Here is a 15308-nt window from a genome sequence, read left to right on the forward strand (position 1 = left end):
AAATTCCATGCAGGAGGAGCCATGGTCGGGAATCGAACCCATGACCCATTTACTGCAAGGTAGACGTGCTAACCACTAAGCCACTTAGTGTATTATGAAAGTCGGACTGAAAGCTGTAGACGCTGATCAACAAAAGTTTTTCAGCATGTCCCTTCGACAAAAGTCAATCAAACTTCTGTTGAGTGGGAACAGCCACACACTGGGGTTTATTTACTAAAACTGGTTCACTCAGAATCTCGTCCACTTCTGGATGGAAACCAATCAGCTTTCAGGTTTTATTGCTAAAGGTTAATTGAACAAGCTGAGGTTAGAAGTTGATTGCCTACCATACACAGGTACATGAGATTCTGAGTGAACCAGCTTTAGTAAATCCCCCCCACTGATCGCAAATTCAGCCATTCCCTGTTGAAGAGGTCGAATTTTTAACAGTGTATGATCAGCTTTACACTGGCCAGCCTCTGAAACAATACATTAAAGTGATTGTAAGCCTTTTTTTTAAATAATAAACATGTTATATTTACCTGCTCTGTGCAGTGGTTTTGCACAAAGCAGCTCTGAACCACCACTTCTGGGGTTACCTGCCAGTACTCCTGGCTACACCTCTTTGGCGAGTGTTCATATAGACAGCTGCTTCCTATGGGGGCACTCGTGCAGACTTTATCCCGAGCCACGCTACCTGAATATATGGACACAGACAGCTCAACTCAGCCCTCTGCACCCTCATTACAGGATTTGATTGGAGCCAATGGCTCCCGCTGCTATTAATCTGCCCTGTGAAGAGGGAGAGCACAGAGAGAGCTGCTGCTCTTGGGCAGAGCACTGGATTGACATTGGGCTCAGGTAAGTATAATGGGGCAGAGGGGATCCTGTCAGTAGTGTATTTTGGTTTTGTGCTGCCCTAGGCAAGACTAAAATTGGGCACCCCCCCCCCAGTGACACCAATGAGGGGGCACTATTCCTCCCACACTGACACTAATGAAGGGGCACTATTACTCCCACTGACACCAGTTATACTTACATCGCTGTGCTGACCCCTGCTCCAGCCCGGGCTCCCTCCTTCAGGCACAGACACTTACCCATCAGCTGTCTTCCTTCTACAGCCACTCTCCTTCTCTTCACCAGCTCCAGCTGCTGCCTCACTCAATCTTCAATCTTCGCGCTGCCGCTCAGCTCCTCCTCTCCAAGTTCCGCCTCCTCGCCTGTAATTGGCCGCCTGTGTGCCTTTTCTGAGCTACAGATCTGGCGACCAATCACCGACAAGGAGGCGGAGCTTGCAGAGGGAGGGACCGGCTGCCATAGGCTGCCCAGTGATAACGGGTGTGGCCAGATTCGATGGGCGGCTTGTCATCCTGCACACATCGCGATCAAGATCCAGGAAGATGCAGACACCGGATGACACCCTCTGCACCCCTCCTCCAGCAGCGTCTTTTGGACCGGATCGACATGGGACACGGACACAGGTAAGACACAGCAGCCCCTGTCCCCTTCCCAAGGAAGTGTCCCTTCCATGGGAAGGGGGGGGGTGGCGCTGCCGCCGTGCCGCTCCCCTGAAAAGTGCCGCCCTAGGCAAATGCCTTGTTTGCCTCACAGCAAATACACCCCTGGATCCTGTGGCACACAAGAATTTTTACTTCAATGCAGAACAAGCATTAAAGTGGAGTTTCAGCCGTTTTTGTGTTTATTAAAAGTCAGCAGCTACAAAAACTGTAGTCCGGTAGATTCTTGCACTGCCTTCTTGCTGGCTATTCTACATTCTGTGGCTATTGAACATCATAATCCGACTGTGTATGGCCAATTTTTGCAATCAGGCACAGGTCAGGCAAGTTTACAGAGGAAGAGTTGCCAGTCACTTGAAACATATCAGTAACCTCAAATGTGGAAGCCATATACTATAGGGCAGTGATGGCGAACCTTTTTGAGCCCGAGTGCCCAAACTGCAACCCAAAACCAACTTATTTCTTTCAAAGTGCCAACACTGCAATGAAACCTGAATATCGAGCTTTTGGTTTAGAAAAAACAACTCGTACAGTAGTGCAAACTAATTAACAGTACAGGGATGACCAGAGACTGCGGACACAGTACAGGGATGACCAGAGACTGCGGACACACTACAGGGATGACCAGAGACTGCGGACACAGTACAGGGATGCCCAGAGACTGCGGACAGTACAGGAGATGACCAGAGACTGCGGACACAGTACAGGAGATGACCAGAGACTGCGGACACAGTACAGGGATGACCAGAGACTGCAGACACAGTACAGGGATGACCAGAGACTGCGGACAGTACAGGGATGACCAGAGACTGCGGACAGTACAGGAGATGACCAGAGACTGCGGACACAGTACAGGAGATGACCAGAGACTGCGGATACAGTACAGGAGATGACCAGAGACTGCGAACAGTACAGGAGATGACCAGAGACTGCGGACAGTACAGGAGATGACCAGAGACTGCGGACAGTACAGGGATGACCAGAGACTGCGGACACAGTACAGGGATGACCAGAGACTGCGGACAGTACAGGGATGACCAGAGACTGCGGACACAGTACAGGAGATGACCAGAGACTGCGGACACAGTACAGGGATGACCAGAGACTGCGGAAAGTACAGGAGATGACCAGAGACTGCAGACACAGTACAGGGATGACCAGAGACTGCAGACACAGTACAGGGATGACCAGAGACTGCAGACACAGTACAGGGATGACCAGAGACTGCGGACAGTACAGGGATGACCAGAGACTGCGGACACAGTACAGGGATGACCAGAGACTGCGGACAGTACAGGGATGACCAGAGACTGCGGACACAGTACAGGAGATGACCAGAGACTGCGGACACAGTACAGGGATGACCAGTGACTGCGGACAGTACAGGGATGACCAGAGACTGCGGACACAGTACAGGGATGACCAGAGACTGCGGACAGTACAGGGATGACCAGAGACTGCGGACACAGTACAGGAGATGACCAGAGACTGCGGACACAGTACAGGGATGACCAGTGACTGCGGACAGTACAGGGATGACCAGAGACTGCGGAAAGTACAGGAGATGACCAGAGACTGCGGACAGTACAGGGATGACCAGAGACTGCGGATATAGTACAGGGATGACCAGTGACTGCGGACAGTACAGGGATGACCAGAGACTGCGGACAGTACAGGGATGACCAGAGACTGCAGACACAGTACAGGGATGACCAGAGACTGCGGACAGTACAGGGATGACCAGAGACTGCGGACACAGTACAGGGATGACCAGAGACTGCGGACACAGTACAGGGATGACCAGAGACTGCGGACAGTACAGGAGATGACCAGAGACTGCGGACACAGTACAGGAGATGACCAGAGACTGCGGACACAGTACAGGGATGACCAGTGACTGCGGACAGTACAGGGATGACCAGAGACTGCGGAAAGTACAGGAGATGACCAGAGACTGCGGACACAGTACAGGAGATGACCAGAGACTGCGGACAGTACAGGAGATGACCAGAGACTGCGGACAGCACAGGGATGACCAGAGACTGCAGACAGCACAGGGATGACCAGAGACTGCGGACAGTACAGGGATGACTGCTGACCTTTGGGGAGGGAGGGGGAGCGGGTACCTGAATTTGACAGGTACCCGCTCTTACTTCCGCAGAGTTTTTTTTTTTATCTTACCTGTTCCTTTATCCAGCCGCGCGTTGTCTTCCCGGCTTCTGTAGTGTGGGCGCTCGTCGGACAGCCGGATGCCCAGTGCGCATGCGCGAGAAGCGCTGCGCTTTGTGATTGGTCCGGCGGCTTCTGGGATCTGTCATGTGTCCCAGGTACCGCCTTACCATTCACAAAGAGCACTGCTTCTTGTGCATGCGCACTGGGGACCCGGCTGTCACGCACACTACAGCCGGGAAGACAGCGCGCCGCTGGATTCTCCTGGCGTGCCCACAGATAAGGCTCGGCGTGCCGGCTGTGGCACGCGTGCCACGGGTTCGCCATCACTGCTATAGGGTAAAGCAAACATATCATGTTGGCAAACTTCCTACACTTTTATGTATCAAAGTATCTAAAATATAAACTGTCCAGCAGCCAATCACATTCAAGTCTATGAAAGAAACAGTCAGCTGGAAAAAGAAGAATGTATCTGTTATGTATCAACACAGATCATTTGTATTTCACACACTTGGAATAAAAAAGGTCCTGGCACCAATGAGCCCCAAAAATACAGAACACTTTTAGAACAGCAACAGAAAGCATACATAGTCTATAAGGAAGAACATTTCAGGGATGTAAGATGGCCAGAAATAACACCTCCACTCATCGGGAACGGATGCTTTCCAATCCACTTTAGAGTCTTAGAAGATTACAGTGTATATAAATAAACCCATTTAATGCATTTACAGGATGCTTGAAAGATCTCTGCAATCAAATCTGATTAACGGGGTCTGAACTAGACGCAGAATGGACGGGAAGAAAAAAAGAAGGCAGATTCCAATGAGAATGTTGTATTTGCTCACCATTTCCGATGGCCGGCATTCTGTATCTATGGGAAACAGCCAACCAAAGCCCATTAGGATCAGCACTCAGCGGCATCAGTCTGATTGACATGACACCACTAGAAAGCTGGTTAGCCCATAAACCTTCATACAGGGAGGGGGAGGGGCTCAGGATGGCCAGATAATACTTATGTACTGTCACCTAGGCAGAGGGAAGTGATGTATTAAAGGGTCAGGCTATCTAAAACTGAGATTTCAGTACAGCTTACTTCTATTTCTCGGAAGATCTCTGCGGTGAAATCCCTGTGATGAGTTCCCAGGTCTGCACATTAATGCAGGCCATAGACGGGTCGAAAATTGGCCAATTTTTGCACCGTTAGTGGGTTAATTGGTCGACCGTTTTTCGGGGTTTTGGCACATTTTTTTATCGGTAAAGTTGGAAAAAAATTGGCCGATTTTGCCGATCACCCGATTTTCCCAGCAATAATGGGCAAATCAGCCGATCGTTTTATCGATAAAAAATCTGTGCATGAGCTGTGACCTGCAAGAACAAGAAAAAGAAGAAGAAGAGAAGAAGAAAAAGAATTCCAGTCCACTATTATATTTGACATGAAAAAGTATTGTGGTTGCAACAATGTATCTATTTGTATCCGAATAAAAACATCTGTATCCGAAATGGATATATTGCTGCAACCGCAATACTTTTTCATGTCAAATATAATAGCGGAGCTCTCTGCAGGGACAGAAGTAATTAAATGCCGACCATAGACGGGACGAAAATCGTCCGATTTGTTTTACCATTGGTGGTAACGTCGGCCTATTGAACGACCAATTTTTCGTTTTTTTTTTTTAAAAACGGACGGTTTTCGACCCATCTATGGCCTGCATTAGGTCTCATGCACACTGGACGTTTTTACAGCGGCTGTTTTTGGCTTTGACGTTTTTTTCTACAGCCAGTAAACTCCTCAGCATGTTATCTTATGTGTCCATGCACATATAGGCTTTAATCAATGTTTTTTTGGCAGGGGCGTTTTTTGGCTGGAAAAAAAATCCAGGACTAGTGGGTTTCTAGAGGAGTTTATTAGCTGTAAAAACGCTCTAACGCAGCAAAATGTGGTAAATCGCAGAAAACCAGCGTTTTTGGACTTTTTTTGACCCCCCCAAATTTTTTTGCGTAAAAAAAAAACCTCTAAAACGCTGATTTACCGCATTTTACCTCTAGAAAAAACATGGCTAAACGCCAATACAAAAACACTAAAAAACACAGAAAAACTCACGTTTTTAATGTGACTTTACACGGCTAATGTTACCAGCGTTATGAAAATGCCCGTGTGCATGGAGCCTTAGAAGGGATTCCTATTCCCCCCAATAGATTTTTTATTTAGTTTATATTATAAAAAGGTTCAGGGATTATGGAAGGAAGATATTGCTGGCCAAGTACCCACACATTAGGCTTCATTCAGATGGGTGACACTATTTAGCAAGAAGCAGCAGCTGTCATCAAGATCCGCTGTTTTAGCCGCCTGCATGCCATATACAGTACATGTAGCATTTTATTTGTAATATTTACAGGGGCCCAGCGGTACAGCGTATCTGTGCCCTATTGGCTCTTAGCAATGGGGTTGATTTAATAAAGGCAAACAGACTGTTCACTTTGCTAGTGCAGTTGCACTCATTTTCCTTAGTAAATGTAATGTGGTGAAGCTTCACTTTGTAAAAAGAATACCCAATCAGGTGCAAGAAAAAAACAAAACAAAAAAGTTCTTGCACATGATTGGATAATGGAAATCAGCAGAGCTTCATCTCATTTACTAAGACTAGGTTTGCACCTATGCAGGTTGCGTTTGAGCCGTTTCGCATTGCGTTTTGTGTTTTTTTTTTTTTTTCTTGTTGCTAGGCAGATTTAAAACGCAATACATGCTTTTCTGCAGCGTTTCCATTGAAGTCTATAGAACCAAAAACGCAACCTTTTGCATTCGAAAAAGTCCCTGACCCTTTCCAAAAACCCGCACCGGGTGAAAACGCGGAGATGTGAATCTGTCCCATAGGAAATTATGTTAAATGGACTGTATTGCATTTCTGCAAAACGCCGTGGAAAACGCTTAGGTGTGAACCTGGGGTAAGCTCTGGTGAAAATGAGTGTAATGCACTTGTAAAGTGCACAGTCTATTTGCCCTTAGTAAATCCACCCCTATGTGTAGTCAGCAATGCCTGCTACCTATCGTCCTTGTTCCATAGATCACAGGCATCCATTCAGGGCCGACATGTAAACTTTGATAGTGCGCAATCAGTGAGGACAGTGCCCCTGACTACATTGCTGATATTTATGTGATGGTCAGCGGTGACCAATATACAAATGTTACATGTGTACCGTGTACAGACAGCTGATCACGCCTATGCTGCATTAATGCTGTATGTTTGTATGAAGATAAAGGTTACACATACAGTTACGTGTGTATAGCATTAAAGTGTTACTAAACCCACGACAGTAAAATCAGTCTGCATATGCAGTAAAGCATGCTTGTTACACTCACTGTGCAACCGAAGGGGTTAATCCTCCACATTGTGTAAAAAGGATGTTTAATTCTGTCTTCTCTGATCCTCCCCTTATTCTACTGTCCCCAATCCATCTGCTGAGAGACCAGAGCCTTGGGGGCAACCTGCACATGCTCAGTTTGGTGTGTATTGCTAGAGAGTTTTTTTCTTTTTCTTGGAAGGGTGCATGTGATCAGCACAGGGCCAATCAGCACTGTCCAGACCAGGGGCGGACTGACTATTCAAGCACTCGGTCACTGCCCGAGGGCCTGGGCTCAGTAGGGGGCCCCATGAGATGCCCCTGGTGGCTTTTTCATAGGCTTATTTGAGAGTGGGCGAGGACACAGGGGCCCCATGATCCCATATTGCCCGGGGGCCCCATGAGTTGTCAGTCTACCCCTGGTCCAGACAGAGGGTCAGGGGTTATGCAGCCTCATAGGACAATCAGGGAAGAATGAAAACTCCTCCTACAAGCTTTAACCAGTGCTTTGCTGGACACTGATAGAAGTCACAAGACTGTTCTAACTGCTGATGAGAAAAGGTATTTAGCAGTTTATATTTACTATAATAATTGCATTTGAGCACTGTGGGAGACCGGATATAGTGAATGCAGGGTCCTGGGTTTAGTAACAGTTTAATAATGCAGAAATTTATGACCCTGGGCTCAGCTGTGTCTCTTTTTTTTCACATTACAGCCCCCGATGTAGCTGTGTGGATGAGCCCACAGACATATCCCGCTACGTACAAAACTTTATGCTATACACATCTCTGTGCAGTGTTTTCAATGCTCATGTAAATGAGTCCTAAGAAGCCAGGCGCTGACTTAGCCCACCAGGCTCCACCTGTAACACCAAAATCTGAAAGTCAATGATATGTAATATTCTGTAAATATAATATATATCATTATGTGCTGCTTATTTATTATTAATGATTGATTTGTCAAATTATAAAAGACCAATATTTGGGAAACCAAGATTCAGGCTATCCAATAATATGGAAATGTATCTATATCAGATTTTATTTGGTGTGTCTTATTATAATTGCTGTTTATGTGAACAAACCTATATCATATTTGTATTTGGTATTTATTATTATAATTACTGTTACATCAACAAGCAACACAAAATCGATATTTAATCAACAAGAATGGAATAGTTATAATGAAATATCTGTTTTATGTTCTTGCTCTTTGTTAAAATTCAATATTGATTTAACAGCAATATTTAAAGTTCATATTCAGGCAAAACAAAATGGATTAGAACCCCTGGCTCTTTTTTTACTAGTATCTGGGGCTCGGTTGGAGAGATTTGACATCACTTCCTGTCACAGTGACAACTGTTTCACCAGATCTTCAACAGAAACACTGTAATAATAATTTTATATTAGTAGAAGAGTGTCCCTGTTGCGCTTACATTCTGTCTGGTAAAATTGTTGTCCTTGGGACAGTATTGGTAGTCATACGCTTCAACTTTATTATCCAATCCAATCTTCAAATAATCCCTTTTGATCGGTTAAGACTCAATGTAGATGGATTTGATCAAACTCGATCTGAAATATGATCTAATGTTTTTCATAGGGTGGCAGAGATGGTTTACTCATAAATATGATTGTATTTTGCTCAATCAGAATGAGATTTCAAGGTGGAAACAAAGATGTGAATGATAATTTGCAATTATATCTTCTGACTAGCAGTCAAAATCCACTTCCCGTGTATGTTGTTTTAATCGATTAAGTTGTCAACTACAGATCGATTATTACTATGAGGAGATATCAATTGGAAAAGAAACCAATCCTTTATTGAAGTGTAAATTTCTCTAAAGCCAACCACACACTGTACAATCTGATTAAATTTGCCATTGACATCTCCTGCATCAGTTTATATACATTTATTGTTTTCATATATAATTTCATCTCTGTGCACCAGAATTACCTCTTTATTACAATCTGATTGTTCAATCTCTTTTAGATCTGTAATGTAAGGGCCTATGCGATTGGCTAGAATTTACCTGGATTGTGAAGCCCTGATGCACACTGATGCAGTGTGGAATTTGCAGCGTTTTCTGTTCAAATTCCGCACCGCATCACATTCACACACCTTTTATGCGAACCGCTGCGGGTGTGTATGTCAAGATAACAACACCCCGAGAGCGGTCCGCAAAATGCGGTGCCGATTTCATAGGTGTGAATACCCATGCGATCCGATTCTAGTGCGGACCAAATAAAGGGTCCTGCACGTTTTTGGTGCAGGTGCGGTGCAATTACAGCCATACAAAATGTATGGCTCCAATTGCACCGCACACAATTCGCATGTGATTTGCACATGAATGCAGTGCAGTTCATTGTGTGAATCACATGCAATTTACTGCACTGCACAAGTGTGAACCCAGGCTAAGGTTTGTCTTTGTTTTGGTAAACGGAAATGAGATTGTGATTGTACAATCAGTCTGTAATGTGTATGGCTACCCTAAGGACTTGTTTAAACGTGCAGCTGGGGGGCATTAGAAATGCAACTGAGCCGCGTCTTTAGTGCCCCCACCAAAAGCTGCAAAGTCAGAGGACTGGTGTGCTCACGATCAGGCACATGATGGCTCCTGATGTATTCTAAGGTCAGTAATCCCGCTGAGCATGACCCATTCAAAAAATAAATGTGAACGCGCTGCAAGCGCCCCACAACTGCATGCACTTGCAGGACTGAAACAGGCAAGTGGCATATCACCTCCTCACTGCCTGTCAAATGCCTCTGAATAACAATCTGAATGTGGATTGCTTTTCAAAGGCGTGGCCAGGGGCGGACTGGAAACTCGGCACTACCCGAGGGGCCCGGGGTCAGTAAGGTGCCCCATGAGATGCCCCTGGTACCTTTTTCATAGGCTTTTTTGAGTTTGGGAAAGGACGCAGGGGCCCCATGATCCCCTATTGCTCGGGGGCCCATGAGTTGTCAGTCCGCCCCTGGGTGTGGCAGTTTAGACGCAATTCTATACTTCATGCTGGAGCTACGCAGATGACTGACCTCCACACGACGGATCATGTGGCTTTGAACCGCCTTACTTTTTACTCCATAAAGCTTGTGAGTGATTTTCAGTCCTGTGATCATGTGACCAATTACTGGCGGTAACTCCAATAATCAAATTAGCAGCGGTGATTCCTCCTATGCGCCATTTTTACACAGTAGCGCACATTTCCCCCCGATTTAGAGGACAGAAGATGATCCGATTAGCTCATCCGGCTATTAAAGCGCAATCGAAAATTGCAAACGATTACACGGCCTTGGCAATCGCTCACGTTTTCTATCCATGCCATGAAATGTCACCCACGTTACATAATATGACATATACTGAGAAAGAAATGAATGGAGAGATCATTGATCTGTATTATTATCAGTGTACAATGACACCTCCCTGTCATCCACACACGTGTACTACATCACTATGACATATCACTAATAACAGAGCTAATGGATGGATGGATGTGACTCAATGGGCTGCAATGCCGGGCACTAGAATGAAACACACAGCCAGCAATAACAAAGGACGGAAGCCCGGTGCCGCCATTGGTGGAAGAATGAATAGTGTTACCCCGCACAGCACACGGTGCCCCCAGGGCTCGCCCATCCTCCGCCGTCTTCTTCTCCTCTCCTTAGCAACGCGGCACCGGTTACCAGGCGCGGGTGTCACATGGAAAACCATCCCACCTGAGCCGCAGCCCATTGGTTCCGCCCCTCAAGGAGTGCTCTAGTCTAGCGAGTCATGTGACCCACCTGCTGTCTTGCACACTGGAGGAAGCAGCTGAGAAGATTTAGAATGAGATATACTGTAGTTAACTACTTACCCTCCGGAAGATTTACCCCCTTTCCTGACCAGGCCAATTTATGCAATAGGGCCCTGTGGTATTTTAACCATTTCAATACCGAGCAATTTTACACCTTCCTGCCCAGGCCAGTTTTCAGGTTTCAGCGCTCTCACACTTTGACAATTGCGCGGTCATACAACATTGTACCCAAACTAAACTTTTATAATTTTCTTCACAGAACTAGAGCTTTCTTTTGGTGGTATTTAATAAGAGGAATGGCAAGTTTTTTTAAGTATTTTTTTCTCATAATTTTTCGGAAAATGAAAAAATTAACCGTTTCAATACCGTGCAATTTTACACCTTCCTGCCCAGGCCATTTTTCAGGTTTCAGCGCTCTCACACTTTGAATGACAATTGCGCGGTCATACAACATTGTACCAAACTAACATTTTATAATTTTCTTCACACAACTAGAGCTTTCTTTTGGTGGTATTTAATCACCGCTGGGGTTTTTATTTTTTGCTAAATTAACAAAAAAAGACCAAAAATTTTGAAAAAAAACCACATTTTTCTTTGTTTCTGTTATAAAAGTTTACAAATAAATAATTGTTCTTCATAAATTTAGGCCGAGATGTATTCTGCTACATGTCTTTGGTGAAAATAACCCAAATTAGGATGTATTTTTTAGTTTGTAGGAAAGTTATAGAGTTCACAAACTATGGTATAGATCTGAATATTGATCAATCCTGAAGTACTGACAGCCAATCTAATATCTTGAGGTCCAAGAATGTCAGAACAGTACAGATATCCCCCAAATGACCCCTTTTTGCAGAGTTGACAGTCCGACGTACTTCATAAGAGGAATGGCGAGTTTTTTGAAGTTGTATTTTTTTGTCATAATTTTTCGGAAAATGAAAAAATTAAAAAAATTATTTTCACTATTTTTTTTTTTACATACTGTCACCAGTGCAGTACAGCGTCATCATATAACTGGCATGGCGGTGAACAGCGACACTGACTGGTGACAGTATGAAAAAAAAAAAATATATTTTTTTTTTTAATTTTTTTAAATTTTTTTATTATATTTAATTTTTTATTACATTTTTTTTATTTTTTTTAAGATTTGTTTTTCATATTTTACTATGACCAAAATAGTACAATGTTACCATAGTAACACTGTACTACTTTGGGGAAGTGATCAGTATTTTTTTTTTTTTTGTTTTTACACAATTTGCTTATAGCAAAGAATTACTTTGCTATAAGCAAGCATTTACCTGAATGAAATCGATTCATTCAGCTTTTTTTTTTGTGCTTAGCTGTGATTTGGTCACAGCTAATCACATGACATGTGCATGTGATTAGCTGTGACCATTCACAGCTAGGCACTAGTATACAATGGATGGCATCATGAATGAAGCCATCCATTGTATACAACTGTCATGTGACCTGCTGTGATTGGTCACAGCAGGTCACATGGTACCGGCAACGGGAGCCGGTACTCGGATCTATCATCGGCCGTGTCCGAGGTGCACGGGCGGTGACAGATCGCATTGCTGCGTCGCTCTGCAACCGCGCATGTGCGGGAGCACGCCAAATGGCGTGCACCCGGAATACAGGAGCACATTTCAAGCCGCCAAACGGCCATTGGCCGGGCGGCTAATGGTTAAAAAAATTATTTTCACTATTTGTTTTTTACATACTGTCACCAGTGCAGTACAGCATCATCATATAACTGGCATGGCGGTGATCAGGGACACTGACTGGTGACAGTATGAAAAAAAAAAAATATATATATATATATATTTATATAATTTTTTTTAATTTTTTTATTATTTTTAATTTTTTATTACATTTTTTTTAATTTTATTTAAGATTGTTTTTTGTTATTTCACTATGACCAAAGTAGTACAATGTTACCATAGTAACATTGTACTACTTTGGGGAAGTGATCAGTATTTTTTTTTTTTTTACACAATTTGCTTATAGCAAAGAAATACTTTGCTATAAGCAAGCATTTACCTGAATGACATCGGTTCATTCAGGGTTTTTTTTTTTTTTTTGTGCTTAGCTGTAATTTGGCCACAGCTAATCACATGACATGTGCATGTGATCGCTGTGACCATTCACAGCTAGACACTAGTATACAATGGATGGCATGAATGAAGCCATCCATTGTATACAACTGTCATGTGACCTGCTGGGATTGGTCACAGCAGGTCACATGGTACCGGTAACGGGGGCCGGTACTCAGATCTGTCATCGGCCATGTCCGTGGTACACGGCCGGTGACAGATCGCGCCGCTGCGCGGCTCTGCAAGCGCGCAAACTGCACATGTGCGGGAGGACCCTAAATGGCGTCCACCCCGGAAATCTAGTGCATTTTTGTGGCTGCCAAACAGCCATTGACCGGGCGGCAAATGGTTAACTGACAATTGCACGGTCATGCAACGCAGTACATATATAACATTTATGCCCTTTTCCCCCCCTCAAATAGACCTTCGTTTGGTGGTATTTGGTCTCTGCGGCTTTTACTTTTTGCGTCATAAAAAAAGATCGACCATTATAAAAGACCGACCATTTCTACTATAAAACCAAATAAAACATTTTTAAAAATAAAAAAAACTACTTTTTTTTTATTTTCTACTATAAAACATATCCAATAAACATTTTTAAAAATAAACAAACAAAAAAACTTTTTAATTTTTGACTAAAAACATATCCAATAAAACATTTTTAAAAATAAACAAACAAAATAACTTTTTATTTTCTACTATAAAACATATCCAATAAAACATTTTTAAAAATAAAAAAAAACCCTTTTTTATTTTCTACTATAAAACAAAACATTTTCTTTATCCTTCTTGCTGACAAAATATCAATAGCAGGAGTATGGAAAAAATCTGTCTCATTGAGAAGGATTAAATACAAAATCTTATTAATTAAGATTCATGAAAAGATAGCCAGCACAATAAATTATACGGTGAAGAATTTTTTTTTTTAATCCAATTTCTTTTTATTAAGATCAAAGAGCAAGACAGGACATCACCATTTAACAGATGGACAGTTCAAATAAGTGCATAGAATTAAAGAAGACAAAAATGTACAACTATGGGTACAAACAGTAATAATACAAAATCGAAAATAAAAAAATTGAAAATGAGAACTCTTCGCAATGTTTCAAATGTTATTATACAAGTAGAGATGGTGATCAGGTGGGAACATTCGCTTTAATATGCTCTAGGGAGAGGCCATAAATTCTTATACCTGGAGATGTCTATCCATAATTAACTGCGTTGGGATAGGCCTGAAATGTCCAGCATACTCTGCCAGACCATATCAAATTTGCGTAGGGCATTATGATGGTGGTAAGTAAGCTGTTCTTGTAGAAGTTGGGAGTTAACATAATCAACCCATTGTTTGTGGGTCGGAGAAGCAGAAGACATCCAGTATCTGGCGATCAGTTTTCTAGGAAGATATAAGGGCTGAGAGATCATAATATAAACTCCCGGTTGATACAGTTCAGTATCTAATGCACCCAATAAGCACACTAAAGGATCAGCAGGTATGACAACTTGGGCAACTAATGAGATAGACCTTGGACCAGTATCGGGAAAATTTTGTACATTGCCAGATCATATGAATGAAGTCTCCTCTATGCACGTTACATTTAGGACATATAAGGGTATCTCTCTTACCTTAACCAAACATAAGGTGAAGGATTTGAGAAGACTTAGGACCCTTAGGCCAAATATATGCAAATCTGGCTGACTCCTTCTTTATCTACAGTTTCAGTGTCTTCGTGAGGCAGCGAGGATGTGAGACAAATCACATATGGCATTTAAGCATTTTGTGGAAAACCCCTTTGTTGATAAATGTGTCTTGTGCCATTAAATGATGGCCTGAGTTAGAGCTAGCATTTACATTTAAAGACTTTTATAATAAAAATTTTGTAACATAACTCCTGTGAATTTAAAATAACTGCTACATGAGAATGTTCACATCCGATGTAAAATGAGAAAGGCTTGCAAAATAATTCTCTTTAACTCAGGTTGTGTAGTAATGTAGTTACAGAACATATACTTCACCTAAAAACACACCTTTAATTGTATCATAAATAAAGGATTTTTGTACTAACTTTAAAATCCTATTCTTGAAGTCTACTGAGAAACACAGGAAGTTTAATCCTTTGGGTTATACTGTTGCCTACAGGAGAACTGGAAGCTGGCAAACAAAAACTGTATTCCAGCTAGGGACAACTCCTCTCACTACCAGCATGTTTCAGTTTTGTAGCAAGCTTTACCAAGATCATGATCGTATATAGGGGGGCTTGTGTCCCTCAATGGATTAAAAGAAAATGTTTTTACAATGAGTAAAAAAATCCTATTTTCCTTTTTGTCTGTGGAGGGACACGGGAATTAAAAACCTTCAGAAACATCCAAAAGCAGTCCAACTAAGGGGTGGGCAACAAATCAAATGTGAACAGGCCTGAAAAACA

The 15308-nt window shown here is 42.9% G+C and overlaps 1 protein-coding gene across 1 annotated transcript in view; it reads right to left on the reverse strand.

The window, feature by feature from the left end:
• Window positions 1-10723, reverse strand: part of WDR31 (WD repeat domain 31) — a 37994-nt gene extending 27271 nt beyond the window's left edge. The window contains exon 1 of the mRNA XM_089675200.1: window positions 10600-10723. The gene's annotated coding sequence lies outside the window, so the exon portion shown is untranslated. The remainder of the gene's footprint in view (window positions 1-10599) is intronic.
• Window positions 10724-15308: the final 4585 nt, after the last annotated feature.

This window comes from Staurois parvus, unplaced genomic scaffold, assembly GCF_062004578.1.
Source record: "Staurois parvus isolate SC_StPar_1 unplaced genomic scaffold, SC_StPar_1.0 ptg000154l, whole genome shotgun sequence".
NCBI classification, from domain to species: domain Eukaryota; kingdom Metazoa; phylum Chordata; class Amphibia; order Anura; family Ranidae; genus Staurois; species Staurois parvus.